Here is a 15,882-nt window from a genome sequence, read left to right on the forward strand (position 1 = left end):
TTCCTATCGTTTCGTCTTCTTCTAGGCGTACGCATCTACATATATCTCTCTTCTTTTTTCTTTTTTCTTTTTTCTCCTTCATCTTTCCTCTCTAACAAGCGCGGGTTATATATATTTGTCCTCGTTGCTCCATAGGTTAAAGATGATCGCGCGAGAGAGTGTACGAGGCTCCTCATGGATAGACACAGACATAGACCAGACCATTCCTTCATTCGGTCGACTCGTTCATTCATGCCTCAGCCACACGTTTCAACCGTGTAGTCTGCCCGGCTGAAACTGCCCCCACCAACCAGCTACGCTTTTCCTTCTGCCTCTCGCTGCCGCTGACGTCGCGACGACCGCAAAAGAATACTATTCACGGGCCGACGATCTCGCTCGCGCCAAGATTTTCTGACGCGTCCCTCCAACACCGGGGGCGGTTTTCCCCGGCAACACGTGCGGGGGAGGAATGCCCGATGAATGAATCCTCGAGGATGTTTCGCGTGCTACGTTTCGCTTTTGTGAATGGAGTCCGACGATGCTCCTCGTTTCTTTCTTGCCCAATTTTTACCGGGTATTCGTTTTTTAACGTTCTCCTCTTGTCGAGACAGTTGGAACATTCATATAGAAATTATTTCGCGGTATGCTGTACGTTACGCATTATCGAACAAATTACAATTACGATTAGAACGCATCGTCTCGCTATACTACGACGAAACGTACACTAGACGACGAAAGGAAAAGCCAGTCTCTGCAATCGTTTAATTAATTCGGATGTCTGTTTCAAACTACTGTCCTACGAAGCATCTGCAACCTCGTTCGAGGCTTGTTTCAGCTGTACAAGATTCTGGAATATTCGACGCTTCTAGCGTGACTGCCACGCTCTTTCGTATTAAAAGATATAACGTTAAAGATGATGTTAATTAGCGTTCGATCCTCGCGTCATTTTCTAAAGGAATATACATAGTATAGTGCTTACACTATGTCGCTGTTGGTCAATGACGCGACGAATCTCATTCTTCGACATACACGGGTTTCTTTATTGTCGATAAAAAATTTGCAAATTTATGATATCTTTCATCTTTTCATTACATCAATTTGCTTCGGCTCGAATACCATGACAATTGATATTACCATCGCTTGCCCGATACGACACAACGTAGTCACCTGACTCGACAAAAAAAGCTACCTAAAGTTGCTTCTACGCTGCGAAATAAAGTTGGCTTTCAACGCGATTAGCTTCGCTACGAGTAAAAGTTTTCTCCATCGTGTCCGCTGGATATCGAGTGGCGAGTTTATGAATGGTCTCGCACTGCCGGAAATGCGTCCCGTAAGAAATTTTTAGCCTTGCCCGCGAGCAAGAAGTTTCACATTAATCACCGCGAGGCAACATCCTCGAGCTGAGAGCGTGTGGCGCGGGAAAGGCGGAGGGACAAGCAGAAATTACCGACGTTGTTAAATAGTGTTTGCGTTCGAGCGTACGGCGTAATTACGTCTCGCCTTCCACCGAATGCTACGTATTCTCGTCGATTATTCCTCTGAAAACCGGGCTGCCGAGTATTACGAGGCGACTTCCGTGCCCTGACGCGAGTAGATCTTGAATGGAATCGCTCTACCTTCTTTTTTCATCCTCCTCCTCATCCTCCTCCTCCTCCTCTTCTTCTTCTTCTCGTCTTAGAAGGAAACGCTGATTTTTTAATAATGATCCGAAGATGATTGGTACGGTGATCCGATCATTTCCGAAACGTGGTGAGTCACTGTTTTAAAAGTAGCTTGATATCCTTGAAACGTTATTACATTTCGAGGAATAATCGTAATAATCGATATTGAAAGTACGCGGTAAAAGTTTGTTGCGATAGGATCGAATCACGTTTCATCCAGGATTTCATCCACACGATCTTACTACCTCGAAACATTTCCCAAAATATTTCAGGAAATATTTATTTACCCCTAACATTTCACCCTCTAAATGTACCTAAACGATGGCCAATAAAAATATTACTCTGGAGACTGCGAGTATAGACTATAAATTAAACAATTGCGACTTGGGTATTTATTTTACTGTCAGCCTCTTTTCTCACATTCCAGTTATTGCAACCAAGATGCTCAAAGCCAAGAGGTCTCGTATTCGGAATATCAACATTTTTCCACGATACATTGCGTATGTTGTATTTCGTTCTTTGCTTCGATCTCGTCTGCAATTTGACTCCGTGTTAGTCCATACTGTCACGTTCGAAATAGTACAGTATCGTTTCCTATCCACTAAAGGCTTCTCGCCTCGGAAGAAGTTAAATCGTGCAACAAGTACGCTACATCGATTTTTTCGGTAACACCGTGTACTCTTTTAAGAGATCACTTGTCAACGCTCCCGAGCCGTTAATGTTATCCCAAAGGATTTTTCTTTCCGTATAGGTATACGAATATGTAAATAAATAAATAAAACTACAAAGTTTTATTAAAATAAAGGGCTATTACAAGCTTGTGGATTCGGTTATTTCGAAGAACTTTTCAAGAAAATAAGACAGAGATAAGATCGAACGGAACGCTAGTTATCCAGGGTAAGTAGAGCGTGGTTTATTGCTAATTGGCAATCAAGGGTGACACAGAATAATTAGAAAGCTATTAGAAATGGAGTGGACTCGAACAGAGCCACGATTGCTGCATGATTTATGAATCCGTTGCAGAGACGCTTCGCAGGGAGAGATTAGGCAGCCAGATGGTATTACCACTAGCAACCGTGCATAATAAAGCGCAATATAAATCAGTGTCAATCACGTTCGAGGCTTGTGCAAACATTAAGACGCGTGATTCGGAAACCAGAGGAGTCTGTCTAAAAAAAAATACCATTCTCCGATTCGATCACGTATCAGGCTTCTAAGCGAATGGAAATTTTCGACGTAGAAGCTGGATAAAACATACACGCGATATATCGTGTGTTCGCATAGACAAGCAATTATTAGTTTAACACGAGCACGTGCGTGGAAAATTTTCATCAATTTTCGTATGACATCCGACATACCGGAGGAATAAATAATTTCCAGGATTTTCTAATCGTTTCTAAAAAATATTCTAATCTAAAATTGAATCTTAGCGATGTAACGTAACGCAATATTCAAATCGATAGATCGAATCTCTTCGTATCGTTTAATGAAAAACGAAAGATGTCAAGCGTCCTATCATACAGTTACGAAACGATATCGGAAATTTTTATCCATTCAGGCGCGTTTTACTCCGTTTAACTTAGAGTTTAGAGTATACGCGCGAGACCCTCCTCCCAGCGGTCAACCTTCTTTGCCAACCGGTTGCGCGGCATTCGTTTCGATAAATTAGCTGGGAAACGTTCCGCCGACTTTGTAAAGTCCGGATCTTGCCTCTAATCACGGGCAACAGGTGCGGCAACCGATAAACAACCGGACCGCAGGCGAATATATTCGTCACAGACACGAGCGAGGGTGAATGGAACGAGAGAGAAAAAAAAAATCAGATTTTTCATTTGATTTCAAGATTTTTAGATTCGCGTTGCTCGGATCGATCGAAGTTGCGCGCTATTCGAGGAATAGAGCAAGGCCGGTTCTCTTTCTTTTTAAGAGGGAAGATAATTGTAAGTAATAGAGTATTATTAAATAGCAGATAAAATCGTGTGACAGCTCGTTTCGATGACTTTTATTTGCCTCGACTGGTTTCGTGTTTGCTACACACCGTGGGAATGAATTTACCTCGCTGGCTTGCATTGCCACCGGAGTTCCTTCCGTTTTGCTATTCATCGGAGATTTTTGCACTCCGATCATTGATTCGTTGATCGTACTTCCCTTTGACCATTGGAGTCATTCTACACGAACCTATCTCCTTCCGAACATCGAACCGAAAAGAGAAAGATCGTCGAGTTAAACGATTATCTGATCGAGCGGAGTATCCGAAGAGAGGCCGACCTGGTTCGTCCCATTCACAAATCCGCTCTCGGTCGCGGGTCTATAATCCGCGCGCGGCTGCATGGCCGAGAACCCGGAAGGCAGCGCGAGAAAATCGTAACCGTCGATCAGCCAGCGGTGGATATTAATAAAGCGGAAGGTAGAGAGAGACGGACGCAGGAACAGAGAAGGAGGCGGTGGAACGAAAAAGCAAGGAGAGCAGCCAGCATCTTCCAGAATAATGAGACGAGAGCCGGCCATGAGGAGGCTATAAGTGTATGCGCGGTTTCAGGGAAGAAATGACACGCAGAATGATAAAGAAGCATAAAGAAGGTAACAGCGGTAGAGTGAAAGGTTGGGATTCACGAGTGGTCGAAGAAGTAGAAGAGATAGAGAGAGAGAGAAAGAAGGAACGAGAGCGGGATGACCGCGAGAGGAAGGAAGTAGCCTGTCCGGCAGACGCCAACAGCAGCAACAACAACAACAACAACAACACCTACGGTGAGTTCTATGGAGAGAGAGAAGAGGAGAGAAAACGAGAAGTGGAGAAAGGGGAACGATATGTAAGTTCGGAGGGGAAGAAACGAGAGGCAGAGGATGGACTCGGTGATAGAGAGCAGAAGCTGTTCCATGGTGTACACTTGCCGAAGGCTAGGCAGGTTTTTGCTCGCGTTTTTTACGCCGTTTATTATAACTAGGAAGAGCTGATGCGCGTTGCGAGGCAACCCGATATACAATGAACGCGTGTAAGCGCGTGGAGCCCGCTCGATCGCGATCGGAAGCCTCCTGCACCTTCGAACAGTTATTCCGACAGAGTTTTCTAGGGTACGAACCCTCTTCCTACATCGCACTTCGCCATGAATGTTTTATATGATATTGTATACTGTATTGATACGTAGTTTGAGTTACGAAGTCGGCTACAACGTCTGCAACTGAACGAGGTATTTTTAAGGAAATACCAATTCGAACTAACGCGATATTGAAGTCTTTCGTATCGTACAATATGATTGTTAGCAGGTTGCTAAGAGTTTACGATTGATTAAATTACTCGGGCAAAGTTTCCGCAGTGACAATTAATAGCGACAGAAAGAAAGCAAACAAGAATTTTATATAATGGAATGAAATTCGAGTAAGAAAGTAAGGAAAGCAGTTACATATAATTTGCAAGGAGTCGTGTCTAAAATCGAAAGTCTGTCGAAGCTGAAAGGCAAGAGCTAATAAATACATACGTAGTATCATATGATATTCGCGATATCCATATTTATTCACAGACTACTATTCCACCAATTAAATCCACCGATTAATTGATATTTCACGCGATCTTTACCAACGACCAGAGGATTAAATCTTCGCTTAACGAAATTATCAGAACGTCAATTCGTATCCTTGCAGCTTTTCCTCGTAAACCGAGAAAAGTTCCATTGGTACTGTACGCTCGCTGCGAACTTATTAAGGAGCACGGTAGACGTTGGCATTCTAGAGCAACGAAAAAAGGAAGGAGACGAAGGCAGAGTGTTTCAAAGAGGCGCGCGACCGCGCGCAGAAGGTATAGTTTAAACGTAGAGGTGGGATGGAGAGCGTGAGAACGCATAAACTTATAAGGCACGAAAGAGAGACCGAGGAAGGGAGATACAAACAGCAGCAGGCCGTGCTCCTTTCCTCGCCGCTGGAAACTGCTCCTTAGGAGAACCGTAGGATAGCCTATCCGTAACACGTCACTTCCTTCGACTTTGCCTTTATACCTATCTTTTTCGCTCATTTACTCCGCATTTTTATCCCTATTCCTCCTCGCCGCTACTTTTTTCTCCCCTTTCCCAACGAGATTTTATTTACGAGATATATGGACGCGAGCTAGTTCTTACGATAAGGCGCGATAAACAGAAATCGTTTCGTTCTCTTTCGGACATCTTAAAGTCGCTTCTTTGATCCTTCGTGACTTTGCAAAGCGATACACAATTATGATGAATTTTGATACTTGCGAGATGAACAGCACGGGGAAGAGTTGCTCGCGTAAGAAAATTTCCTCTTCGTTCTCGATGTAAGCGGCGCGTGTCTGTTATTTCGCGGTTTATCGAACGAATAATTGAAAGGGCAATCAGGCTTAAATAAGAATATGACAATCTTCGTGCAAGATTAACGTTTATGGGATGAAACCGGTAGTTTCGCGGAGCTGTTCCAGGCGAGGTACGCAGGTGTGAACATCGAAGAGATCGAAAGCGAACACCTCTCGACCCGCATCGAGTTTCATATATTAATTAATAGGGGGAATCTTAACGACCGTTCGAATACCGGGCGAAGGCATAAACTCGGGTTGGAATACATTAGAGCGGACGCGTAACGTGGTTCAGATCGTAAAAAGGAAAAGGAGGGAGTGTACGTTTTCGGGCGATCCGTGGTTTCTTGTATTAATTAGCATAGAAATTTAACGAACTGTGGAGATGACCATGCGAGTGCATCGCTCGATCGTTGCATAATTTTCCATTTCACGGGATCAGAGTTCGTTTTAAGAGTAACCGACTCGAAAATATCCATAATCAGCAAGTTAATGCTTATTGAACGAAATTAGTTTTAGTCAAATCGATTTTAATGCCTGCAAACGTAAATATATTCTCATTTATCCGGTCTGAATTAAAACGAAACGACAAGTAAAGAAAAACAGGGCTCCCTAATTCTATTATCGATAAAAATTAAAGAAATGGGTTTAAACTAATTCTAGGGATAATTCCATCTACGATGACGATAATGATAAAAATATACCGATTTTAAAGAGATCATAAGAACTCGATGCTCTTGTCAAATATTATCTTGAAACGTTACTACCTCGTTAACCTGCGGAATTAACAAGTTAATGAACGATCAACGATCTTTGATAAAACGAATGTCAATTTAACCGAGTCCGTGAGATCACGAACAAAAAAGGAGAGCGGAAGCATTAACGAGAAAAGGTGGGAAGAAAGAAGGAGAGAATAAGGAAAGAAGAAGCGAAAGAAGAAGAAGTCACGGTTACGTGGCCGTGGGCCATGCGCTCGCGCGCTTGGGGTTACCGGAAGTCGAGTGACCGTAGCGGGGCAGGTGAGCCCGATCCCTGCCGATCCTCCTCCTCCCGCTGGCAGTGAGAGAAAGGAAAATGGAAGGAGAAGCCGAGTAAAGGAAGTGACGTCGCACCGCGGGGCTCGTTCACGTGGCTGCAACAGGAGAAGGTGGTGCGCTCCACCTTCTATCACCTAGGAAAACGGCCCATAACTCTTTCCTCCGTAGCTGCCGCGGCTTCTCGCGTCTGACAATGGAGATTGCGCGTAAATGGATGGGATCGTGATAGAGTAGCGCTCTAACCGGCCAACCAGATGTGTCTGTACGGAGATTCAACCTCAGATCCTGTGCTATTTACTTCGATCGAAGTAGATACAGGTGTTCCGATTGAAAATCTAGCGCGAAATAGAATAAGCTGCTCCAGAGAATTAGATTCCAAGTTTGGAAGTTGCTTTTCCTGTAAATTTCTTAATTATGGACGCAGAGTATATAATCAACGTTTGAGTCATCGGAAGTGAAATTATTTTCAGAGACTAAAGAAATTGGCACGTATATTAAGAAACATCGTACATGTATGCTTATAATCGTATCTATAATATCAAACAAAGTAACGCGTCAATTTATCAATTCCATAAAACATCCTCGCCTCAATTCTCTCGTTTGATGCAATAGAACCATTCACACTAACGATCGCTTAATCACTTTGATCGATGTACGAGCAGAAATATTGTGACTGGAACCTCGGAATAGCGAGTGAAGCAGAAACGTTCGATTGCATAATACCATTAAGATCGTAGACTCGGGAGGAGGCGTGTAGCAACGCGTTAAATAACCGCCGGCTTTCTCGCCAAAACTTTCAGCGCTGATTATGCGAGGCCACCGCGCCGCACCACCGTCAAACGATTGTCCCAACAACACGAGTTTTCTCTCGCAACGGCCGATTATTGCGGCAACGCAATATCGGAACGCAGAGATCGTTGCGTGAAAGTCCACCGTCCCGTACGTCCGTGCAAACGAGACGGAACAAGAGGAAAGGGAGGACGCGGACATCGTCGAGCCAGCGAAACTGACAGAGAAAGAAAAAGAACGAGAATGGAGGGAGGGAAGAGGCGACAGTTTCCGGTCTCCCTGAACGCAAGCGTTCACTCTGCCGCTTCTCTGCGCTCGTCTGCGACTCGATGCGAGCATTTGGCAAGCCGATTTCCCGATTATCTCCTCTCCATCGACTTCCAGTTGCCGATCAACGATCTTAAACGAATTTCGTGAACGCTTTACACGTATCGTGGTCGAATTAAACGTTGTCAGGTTTATGAGCAGATCCCGTAATTCTCGAGGCAGCCGATTGCCACGTGTAATTTCTTTTAGGAATTTCGTCTTCCATTTGTTTCCAGATTCTGAATCGTAGTTTTGATAGATGCGATATCAGTAGGAAAAGCAAGCTTGCTTCTCCTGCAAATTCATTCGTAATGGAATGTTCAAAGTATAAAATAATTCGGTTAATTCGATTGCGCAGTGATGAGAAAAATGTGGCTTCGGTTTGGCTTCTAACAAAACTGATAAGAATAACGACGTATGTGCGGTGGTTTGATAGAAATTTGTCAATGACCTGGTTGGAATTAATACACAGTCTTCGAGCACGTACGCTGTTGCTCAAAAGTATGAGATCACCTACTGTTCTACATTCATAAATTCTATCGCCCACTGACTCACGTTTCTGAGGCTTAAGAGAATTCTCGATAAAACCTCGTAAATCTGGCGAATCTCTTAAGAATAGTTACATCGTGTAGGGAAACTTATAGTGGCCTTTCGTGCAACCGTAACCTCAACAAGGCGACACTTAAAAGTTGGTACGGAGGAATAGCAATCGAGGCAGCCGGCTCTATAATGAAGCGGTCTCCGGCTGGCGAGACGTAATGCCGTCTTCGAGCAGATACAGCCGCGATGAATAATGTACAGAAGCAGATTATCCTCGAAACAAGTTCTCAGCTTAACTCCCACGCGCGAGGCTACCTTGAGACAGGTGTGTGCCTCGCTGCGTGTACTCGATAACTGATAAGCTTGTACCTTTTGGGAATTGCACGCTTATCGGTGGAACGCTACTTTCCGAATACTAATAATGTTTCGTTTTGTACAAGCTGATGCAAAAGTCCCGCGACTTAACGTTACAACTATAACGTGCAGCTAGAATCTCATGAGACGAATCGATCCAATTTACCGCGACTAATCGTTTGTTGAAAGAATAAAGGGTAGTTGTGTAACTTTCGAAAATTCAAATTCATCAAATTGTCTTTCAAAAAAGACGCAATGTTAATTTGGCCAAAAGTATCGACGTATTCTTAGTAATCGCAAAGAGGACAAGCCTTGGGCTTGTTACAAAGATATTATCTTCGTACAGAGTCGATGCAACGTAAATATCGACGCTTTTTATTTCTTTCTAAATTTCTTTCGCCGATATGACGCAACAGGATAACGTTCGCCGATTTCGCAAAGACGAAATCGAGAACACGGAAATAAAGAGTGGACGACGATGATTTCGCGGTATGAAAAGCGACACGGTCCAGGTAAAAAGAAGCGAGAGAAAGACAGACAGAAATGCCACCGCCAATTAAACAACGTCTCTATCGATTAATTACGGACGATTGGATTCGACGAACCATGATTGATCGACTTTATCAGTGTGCATTCGCTGAGACATATGATTAAACGTTTTGTGCGCGACGCAGGACGCTCGCAGATTTCTTTCCTCGTCTCTATCCCATCGTCTGCCTCTCTCTCGTCACTCTTATCGAAAAGCGAGATCTCACGACCGAACAATCGCGCGGCAAACCGTCTCTCCTTTTATTATTCCCCTCTTTCTTTCCTCTTTTTCCTCTTTCTTTCTCGTTTTTACGAACGATCGCCGCGGCAACAATTTCCTAATCGACCCCGCGACTTTCGTGCAATTAACCGTTACGCAACCCTTGCTTAACGATCGTATCGGCGAAAAAGGAAATGTGATCGATCGGCTTCTTATCGAACGCTGAATTTTCCGGCCGATCTACGCAATCCTTTATGGAAGAAACAATCAAAATACGCGAATGTATATGATTTATCAACGTCTGTTAATTAAAAAAGAGACACTTACGATCTTCAATTACACCGATTGCGTAAATTACGATCTAAACGAACGGTTTCAAGACAGGTTTCATTTTGAATTTAATGTATTAGATAAAAAGAAAAAAGAAGAAGACGTTCAAAGAGATAGAAATGTGACGAAGAAAGGGTGAGGAGACTAAACGAAGACTAAAAGAGTGCAATTTTCTAATTCAGTTCTACGTTATTATCGTATCCGTGTTGTAAAAATTACCTTTCGCGTAATTTCGCAAAACTCAACACCTATCATCTTCTACGGTCTATCTACGATATTTCTCTATCATCATCGTAAGTTTAAAAGTATTAACATATTAAGAGATATTCGCATATTACTTGCCTTCGTCCAACATATCTTTAGATCCAACAGGTTCTTTCCACTTTCAGGTGTCTTTGCCCTTTTAATCACCGAGTGACTATTAAAGTGACTACTTAAAATCAAGTAATCAACAAAAATGTACCTGTCAGGTACCATTCGTTGAATCTCCAACTACATTTCTAGAAAATTAACCGGCAGAGCGGAGAATTCGAAGCGCCACGGTGTCTCGTTTTAATTTCAGCACCGTCCAAGTCGATCAAAGAGGAGGACGTGGGTAAGAAAAAGAAACGAGAAAGCTAAACGAGCGGCAAAAGGGACGAGGATAGGAGATGAGAGAGGCGCGTGTGTGGGAGGGGAGGGCACGTAGTAAGCGTAGTAAGACACGAGCGGAAGTTCGAAAGGGGAAGCCCCTGGTGGAGGCCGGGGAACCGGAAACGGCCGAATGCTCGTCACGAGGCACCGGCCAGCCCGAAGAAAAGCAGCAGCCAGAAAGAAAGAGCAGCGCACAGAGGATATACGTTAAAAGGCCGGCACACCGCACGAGCACAGAGAGAAAGAGCAATTTGGAGCAGAGGTCGAGACGCGAAATAAGAGAAAAAGAAACGATTTACGACGGGCAGTACGTTAAACGAGCTGCAGATCAAAGGGCTCGATATTAATTGATATTAATTGCTCCCTTGCCCTTATAATCCTTTTCCTCCTCTCTGTTGCCTTCCTCTTCTATTTTTCTTATTTCTTCTTTTTTTCATTCTTGGAAATTTGTACAGAAGGATTTTGTATAGGTAGAAAATAGGATGTAGAAGGCTTTAAAGACTGGTAGAATTTTTTATGACGTTTCTTTGTCTGTTATTAGTTTCGAGGGAACGAAAGATCTCTTTGGTAAAAAACGGGAAAAAATAAGTAACACAAATAACGAAACAATAATAAGTAACCATTAAGAAAAAGAAGCTAAGATTACAAGTTAAAGTTAAGATAGAAAAGTTATAACATTCGACCTGAAGAGGATCTTAGAGATTCCACGATTAAATATAGTATCCTTGCGATGGAAGGATTTAGTGAAATTTTATTTATCACCCTATGGAAACAGCTACGGTAGGCGTAAGCGGTGCGACGTCGCTAAGCGTTCAACAGAAAATAATTTCGCATTCTTCCGGAGGGTACACATTTATGAACACTAAACGTACGATCGAGAAACAAGTTGCGAAAATGGAGGATTTCTTGCATTTGCGAAATATTAACAAGTTTCCAAATTCCAGTTATCGCATATAAATTCCAAGTCCCCTGCCTTCAATTGCCCTAAACATCGAAAAGACACACATTGTAGTCGTACAACGACCATAAAACCGGAAAATAATAGGAAGCCAACGTCGACTATTACTTCTACTAATCCCTAGTCCATGGCGCGCGTGCTTGATACACGAATTACGAGCGTGTACAACACGACCAATTACCGATCCCCGTCCGATCACGCTTCCCGTAAGGAAAAAACCTGGCAAACGACATACGACGAATAAAAAAGAGACAAAGAAAAAAGAAGAAAAAGGGAAACTTGTACGCCTCCGAAATATAATGTAACCGACACTCGGAGAGAGACGTTGTTGGCGGCTCGGCGCAACCGTCACACGAAGAAAACGTTTCGACAAAAGCCGACCATGTTGGTGCGACTGAGATGCGAATATTCGCTTCGAGACGGTGGGAGTATGTCCAAGAATGAGTAATACAGCGGCCAGCAGGGATTATGGCGGGGAGAGACGACAAAGGGGCGAAAGATAGAAGAAGACGGAGCACTAATGAATGACTACAAAAGGAACAGGTATAGCGAGACGAGGAGGTAACGATGTAGAAAAAGAGAGGGCAATATTGTGGTAAAGAAGGATGGAGGCAGTGAATGAACGACGAAGAGAGAGAAACGTAATGGTAGAGTAAAAGAGAAGGTTGGGGGAACGAGCTGACGGTAGCACGCACGCAAAGGGGATAAGGGACGTTCAGAGGGGTGAGAGCCAACACGGGGAAGAGTTATTTTGGTGCGTGTATCGAAATCAGAATGCAACAAGTGACACACGCGTGCGTCTACTGTCGTGGTCGGAAACATTGCTTAAAATCTCGTCGTTGCTCTCCTACGATCTTTCTCTTACTCTCTTCGCCTTCCTACGGCTCGTGCAGCGAACATACACTTCTAACTTTAGATTGTTTGCTATCGGTCTTCAAACATATGACGGACCTCTGAGGTCTGGTCTGCACGAGAGGCGGCGACAGCTCGGTGCAAGCTTTTTGGGGAGATTCGTGGAATATGCTTTCGGGTATACTCCGTTGCACCTAATTTACCATACGTATGTAAACTTGAAGAAAAAAATAAATATCCCAAATTTATGGAGGAACGATAGTCGGGAAAACTCCACCTTTGACTCTCTGCCGTCGATGTCTTTCCGAAGTCATCGTTATCTCGTCGAATTTCCCAAACTTTGTCCATCTCACGAACCATAGATCCAAATTGTATCGCAACAAAGTAGCATGAATGAGCTTTCAACAAAATTACACGTACGTGAACTTTGTGTTCTTTTTATAAAACGGTTGTTCAAATAAACTATCAAAAGTTAGTTCCTCGGTGATTGCCAGGCTCCTTGCTGATATAAATAATTTTCTCGTATATACTCCGTGACTGTATTATTTCAACCATCGCGTTAGACAAAATCGCTGGAGATCTTGGAGATTTTTATGCAAACGGCCGTAAGGTCGAATCAAAGGAGAAAATAAACTGGATCTAATTAGCGGCTAGAGTTACTCGCGAAGAAGAGTACTCGCGGATAGAGGCGGGTAAGGGGCAACGAGACGGCGCCAGCTCGGCAGAATTAATTCCCGCGGAGGTGTTCTCCGCGTCCCGAAATGATGTTCCAAGAAGCAGAAGCACAGTTAGCGAGAACGAAGCATTCGTATGCAGCGTGTCGGCCGTGTAGACGATAGGCGATCGTGCCTTGCCTGGCCGGTCCGTCCCGTTCATTCACTAACTCGCTTCGTACTCCAGTACATTATTGTTAGACAACTGCCCGTTTCCGGCGCTATCGCTTCTACGTGTTTGTCATATTTTCCTCTTGCCCACTATACCGAACAGACAACGCTCTTTCTTTTTCGTTAGCCACCCAACTTCACCGCCAATTTTGGAACTCTTTTTCAACCATCATTTTACATTGTACGTTATTGATATTTAAACGCACATATGTATATGTATGTGTACATATATATTTTACATTTTAACAATGGAATATTTCATTCTTAAAGACTATAGCTTTGGTTAAGATCTTTCACTTTAACGTATCTTTCATTTTGAAAATAAACTTAGGTTGGATATACGTTAAATTGCATGTAAGACGTAAGAGACGATCGCGATTGTTAGCGTCTACGTTAGATGCTATTTTTCATAGTTTCTAACGAGCAGGCGAATAAAAGATACTACTGATGATTTTTGATGGAAGGAATGCCGAATAGAACTAAATTGAACAAGAGCGAAATTTATCAAAGACTCGCTATTAGTCGATGAGTGAACGAAGATGAAGGCGGGCAAACGAAGCAGTGGAAGCTGGTTTTCGCGATCCACCAAGCTCGACATTACGATCTCACACCTGAGCAGGAGAGCGTGCCTTTCGTGTCGCGCGGTAACAGATCGTTTCCGGCGCGCGTAGAGCCTCGGCGTACCGCGCCGCCACGCCGGAAGAATTATTCAATGGCGTACTCGCTAACTGCGACTACTCAATAGATTGCTTTGTGTCGATCTACCAGCGGGCGAATTAAGCCTCTGGCCCTCTGCTTATCCCAAGATACTATCTACGCGAGCAACGGTTTGCTTCATTTCCAATATCGACTAGATTTCTGCCAGATACAGGATTGTTCAAAAATAATGTACAGTCGGAGAAACGTCGTTACCAATGCCTACTGGTATTTCCACGCGTAGTGAAATATCTTTTATGTTTCTTTTTACTTCTTTCCACTGTTAGAATTCTAGGGTTATTGTTGAGGACCAAGTGGATGAATTTGTAATAGAAAATATATTGAAATAAGTATAGGTACATGTATAGTGTATGCTGATCCAGATCATCACTCTTACATTGTTACAATACAATAGGAAGTAATTACGATAGGGACGTTCATATATTTATAGCAAAGAACATTACCGAAAAGTTAACTTTGGTGTATAGCTCTACCTGAAGGCTATAAGAAACAGCAATAGAAATCTACTTAAGGCTCTTTTGTTCTTATACCATGTAACCCGAAACAGAATTTATACTTAAGGGTACAATAATATGGGCCTCTCCTTATTTTGAATTTTTTCACTAAATTCTATTCTCTTCGTAACAACGGTCTCCAGGTCACGAATATAAAAAAGAAAGGGTGTGGAGTTTTTCTTGAAGTAATTACTTCAACAGTTATTTTGTCGTATTTATATTATTTTTATACTCTGTTATATTATATCCCTTAGTGTTGGACGTTACGAAAGAATGGACAAAGTTTTAGGGTAATTGGAAAAGAACGGTACATAGAAGAATTCTATCTGTGCAGGTTAAAGTGTTTTAGCCTCACTGCTAATGAATGTTTAATATTCAATTTTGCAAAGTGAACGTAATTTCGTTTCTCTACGCACGAAGAACATGCGTTCTTCTGAATTCTGAATTGTATAACGACAACGAGAACTATTTAAAGACTCGAAGAATTACGAAGAACTTCCATGTGGTTTTTTTTTCAATCTCGTGGAAAATAGCAAAGAAGTTTCGTCGTTGAAAGAATTTTACGGTGTACGATAGTAACGATTGCCACGGTATTATTTTAAACGCGCCGCTTTTGCGACACTCTGTAGATGCTGGTTCTATAATAGTCGCGTGAAGGATTGAATGAAATGCTACAGGAGATAGTGCATCGATCCTCGTCCACCGCGTGGTCCCATTCATAGGAGGTGCTTGGAAACTAGCTTGTTTCTAGCACAACGTCCTGCTCATGAATAGAAATGAAATAACCATTAAGTCAGTCGCGAATTCTTAACCAAGGAAACCCAGAAATTGAGCTTCCGGGCAGGTTTACGCGATAAGATTTACCGCGTTTATGCCGTGTACACTGTACACACCGATACCGTTGCACACGGTATAATAATGTTGTTCAAGTAAACGGTGACTTTCTAATCTCGAGTGTCGTTATTGTCTCGCTTCCCATTTCTAAGAGATGTTTACCAACTCCTACAGCGGATCGATCGATCATACAAATCTAAGAAACCTATTTCTCGATTCATAGTCAAAGATCGGAGAACTCGAAGAAATTCAAAAATAGGCCGAAATTATTCATCCGTAAGGCGAGAACTATAGAGAGGAACACTATATGTTACTCGATAAGTCATCTATTTTTTATAGGAGAGTAATCTTTACAAAATAGCTTTGTTATTTGCTTTCGAAATTAGATACTTCATGTACAAAAATAAATGAAATTTTTTAGTGAAACTTAATGTTTATTTAAAAGTAAAATCGCAAGTAGTTCGAT

General features: G+C 42.7%; 1 protein-coding gene across 4 annotated transcripts in view; it reads right to left on the reverse strand.

The window, feature by feature from the left end:
- LOC132909361 (ETS-like protein pointed) overlaps positions 1-15,882 on the reverse strand; it is a 144,185-nt gene that overhangs the window by 62,483 nt on the left and 65,820 nt on the right. The gene's annotated exons all lie outside the window — the stretch shown is intronic.

Source organism: Bombus pascuorum, chromosome 7 (genome assembly GCF_905332965.1).
Source record: "Bombus pascuorum chromosome 7, iyBomPasc1.1, whole genome shotgun sequence".
Lineage (NCBI taxonomy): Eukaryota > Metazoa > Arthropoda > Insecta > Hymenoptera > Apidae > Bombus > Bombus pascuorum.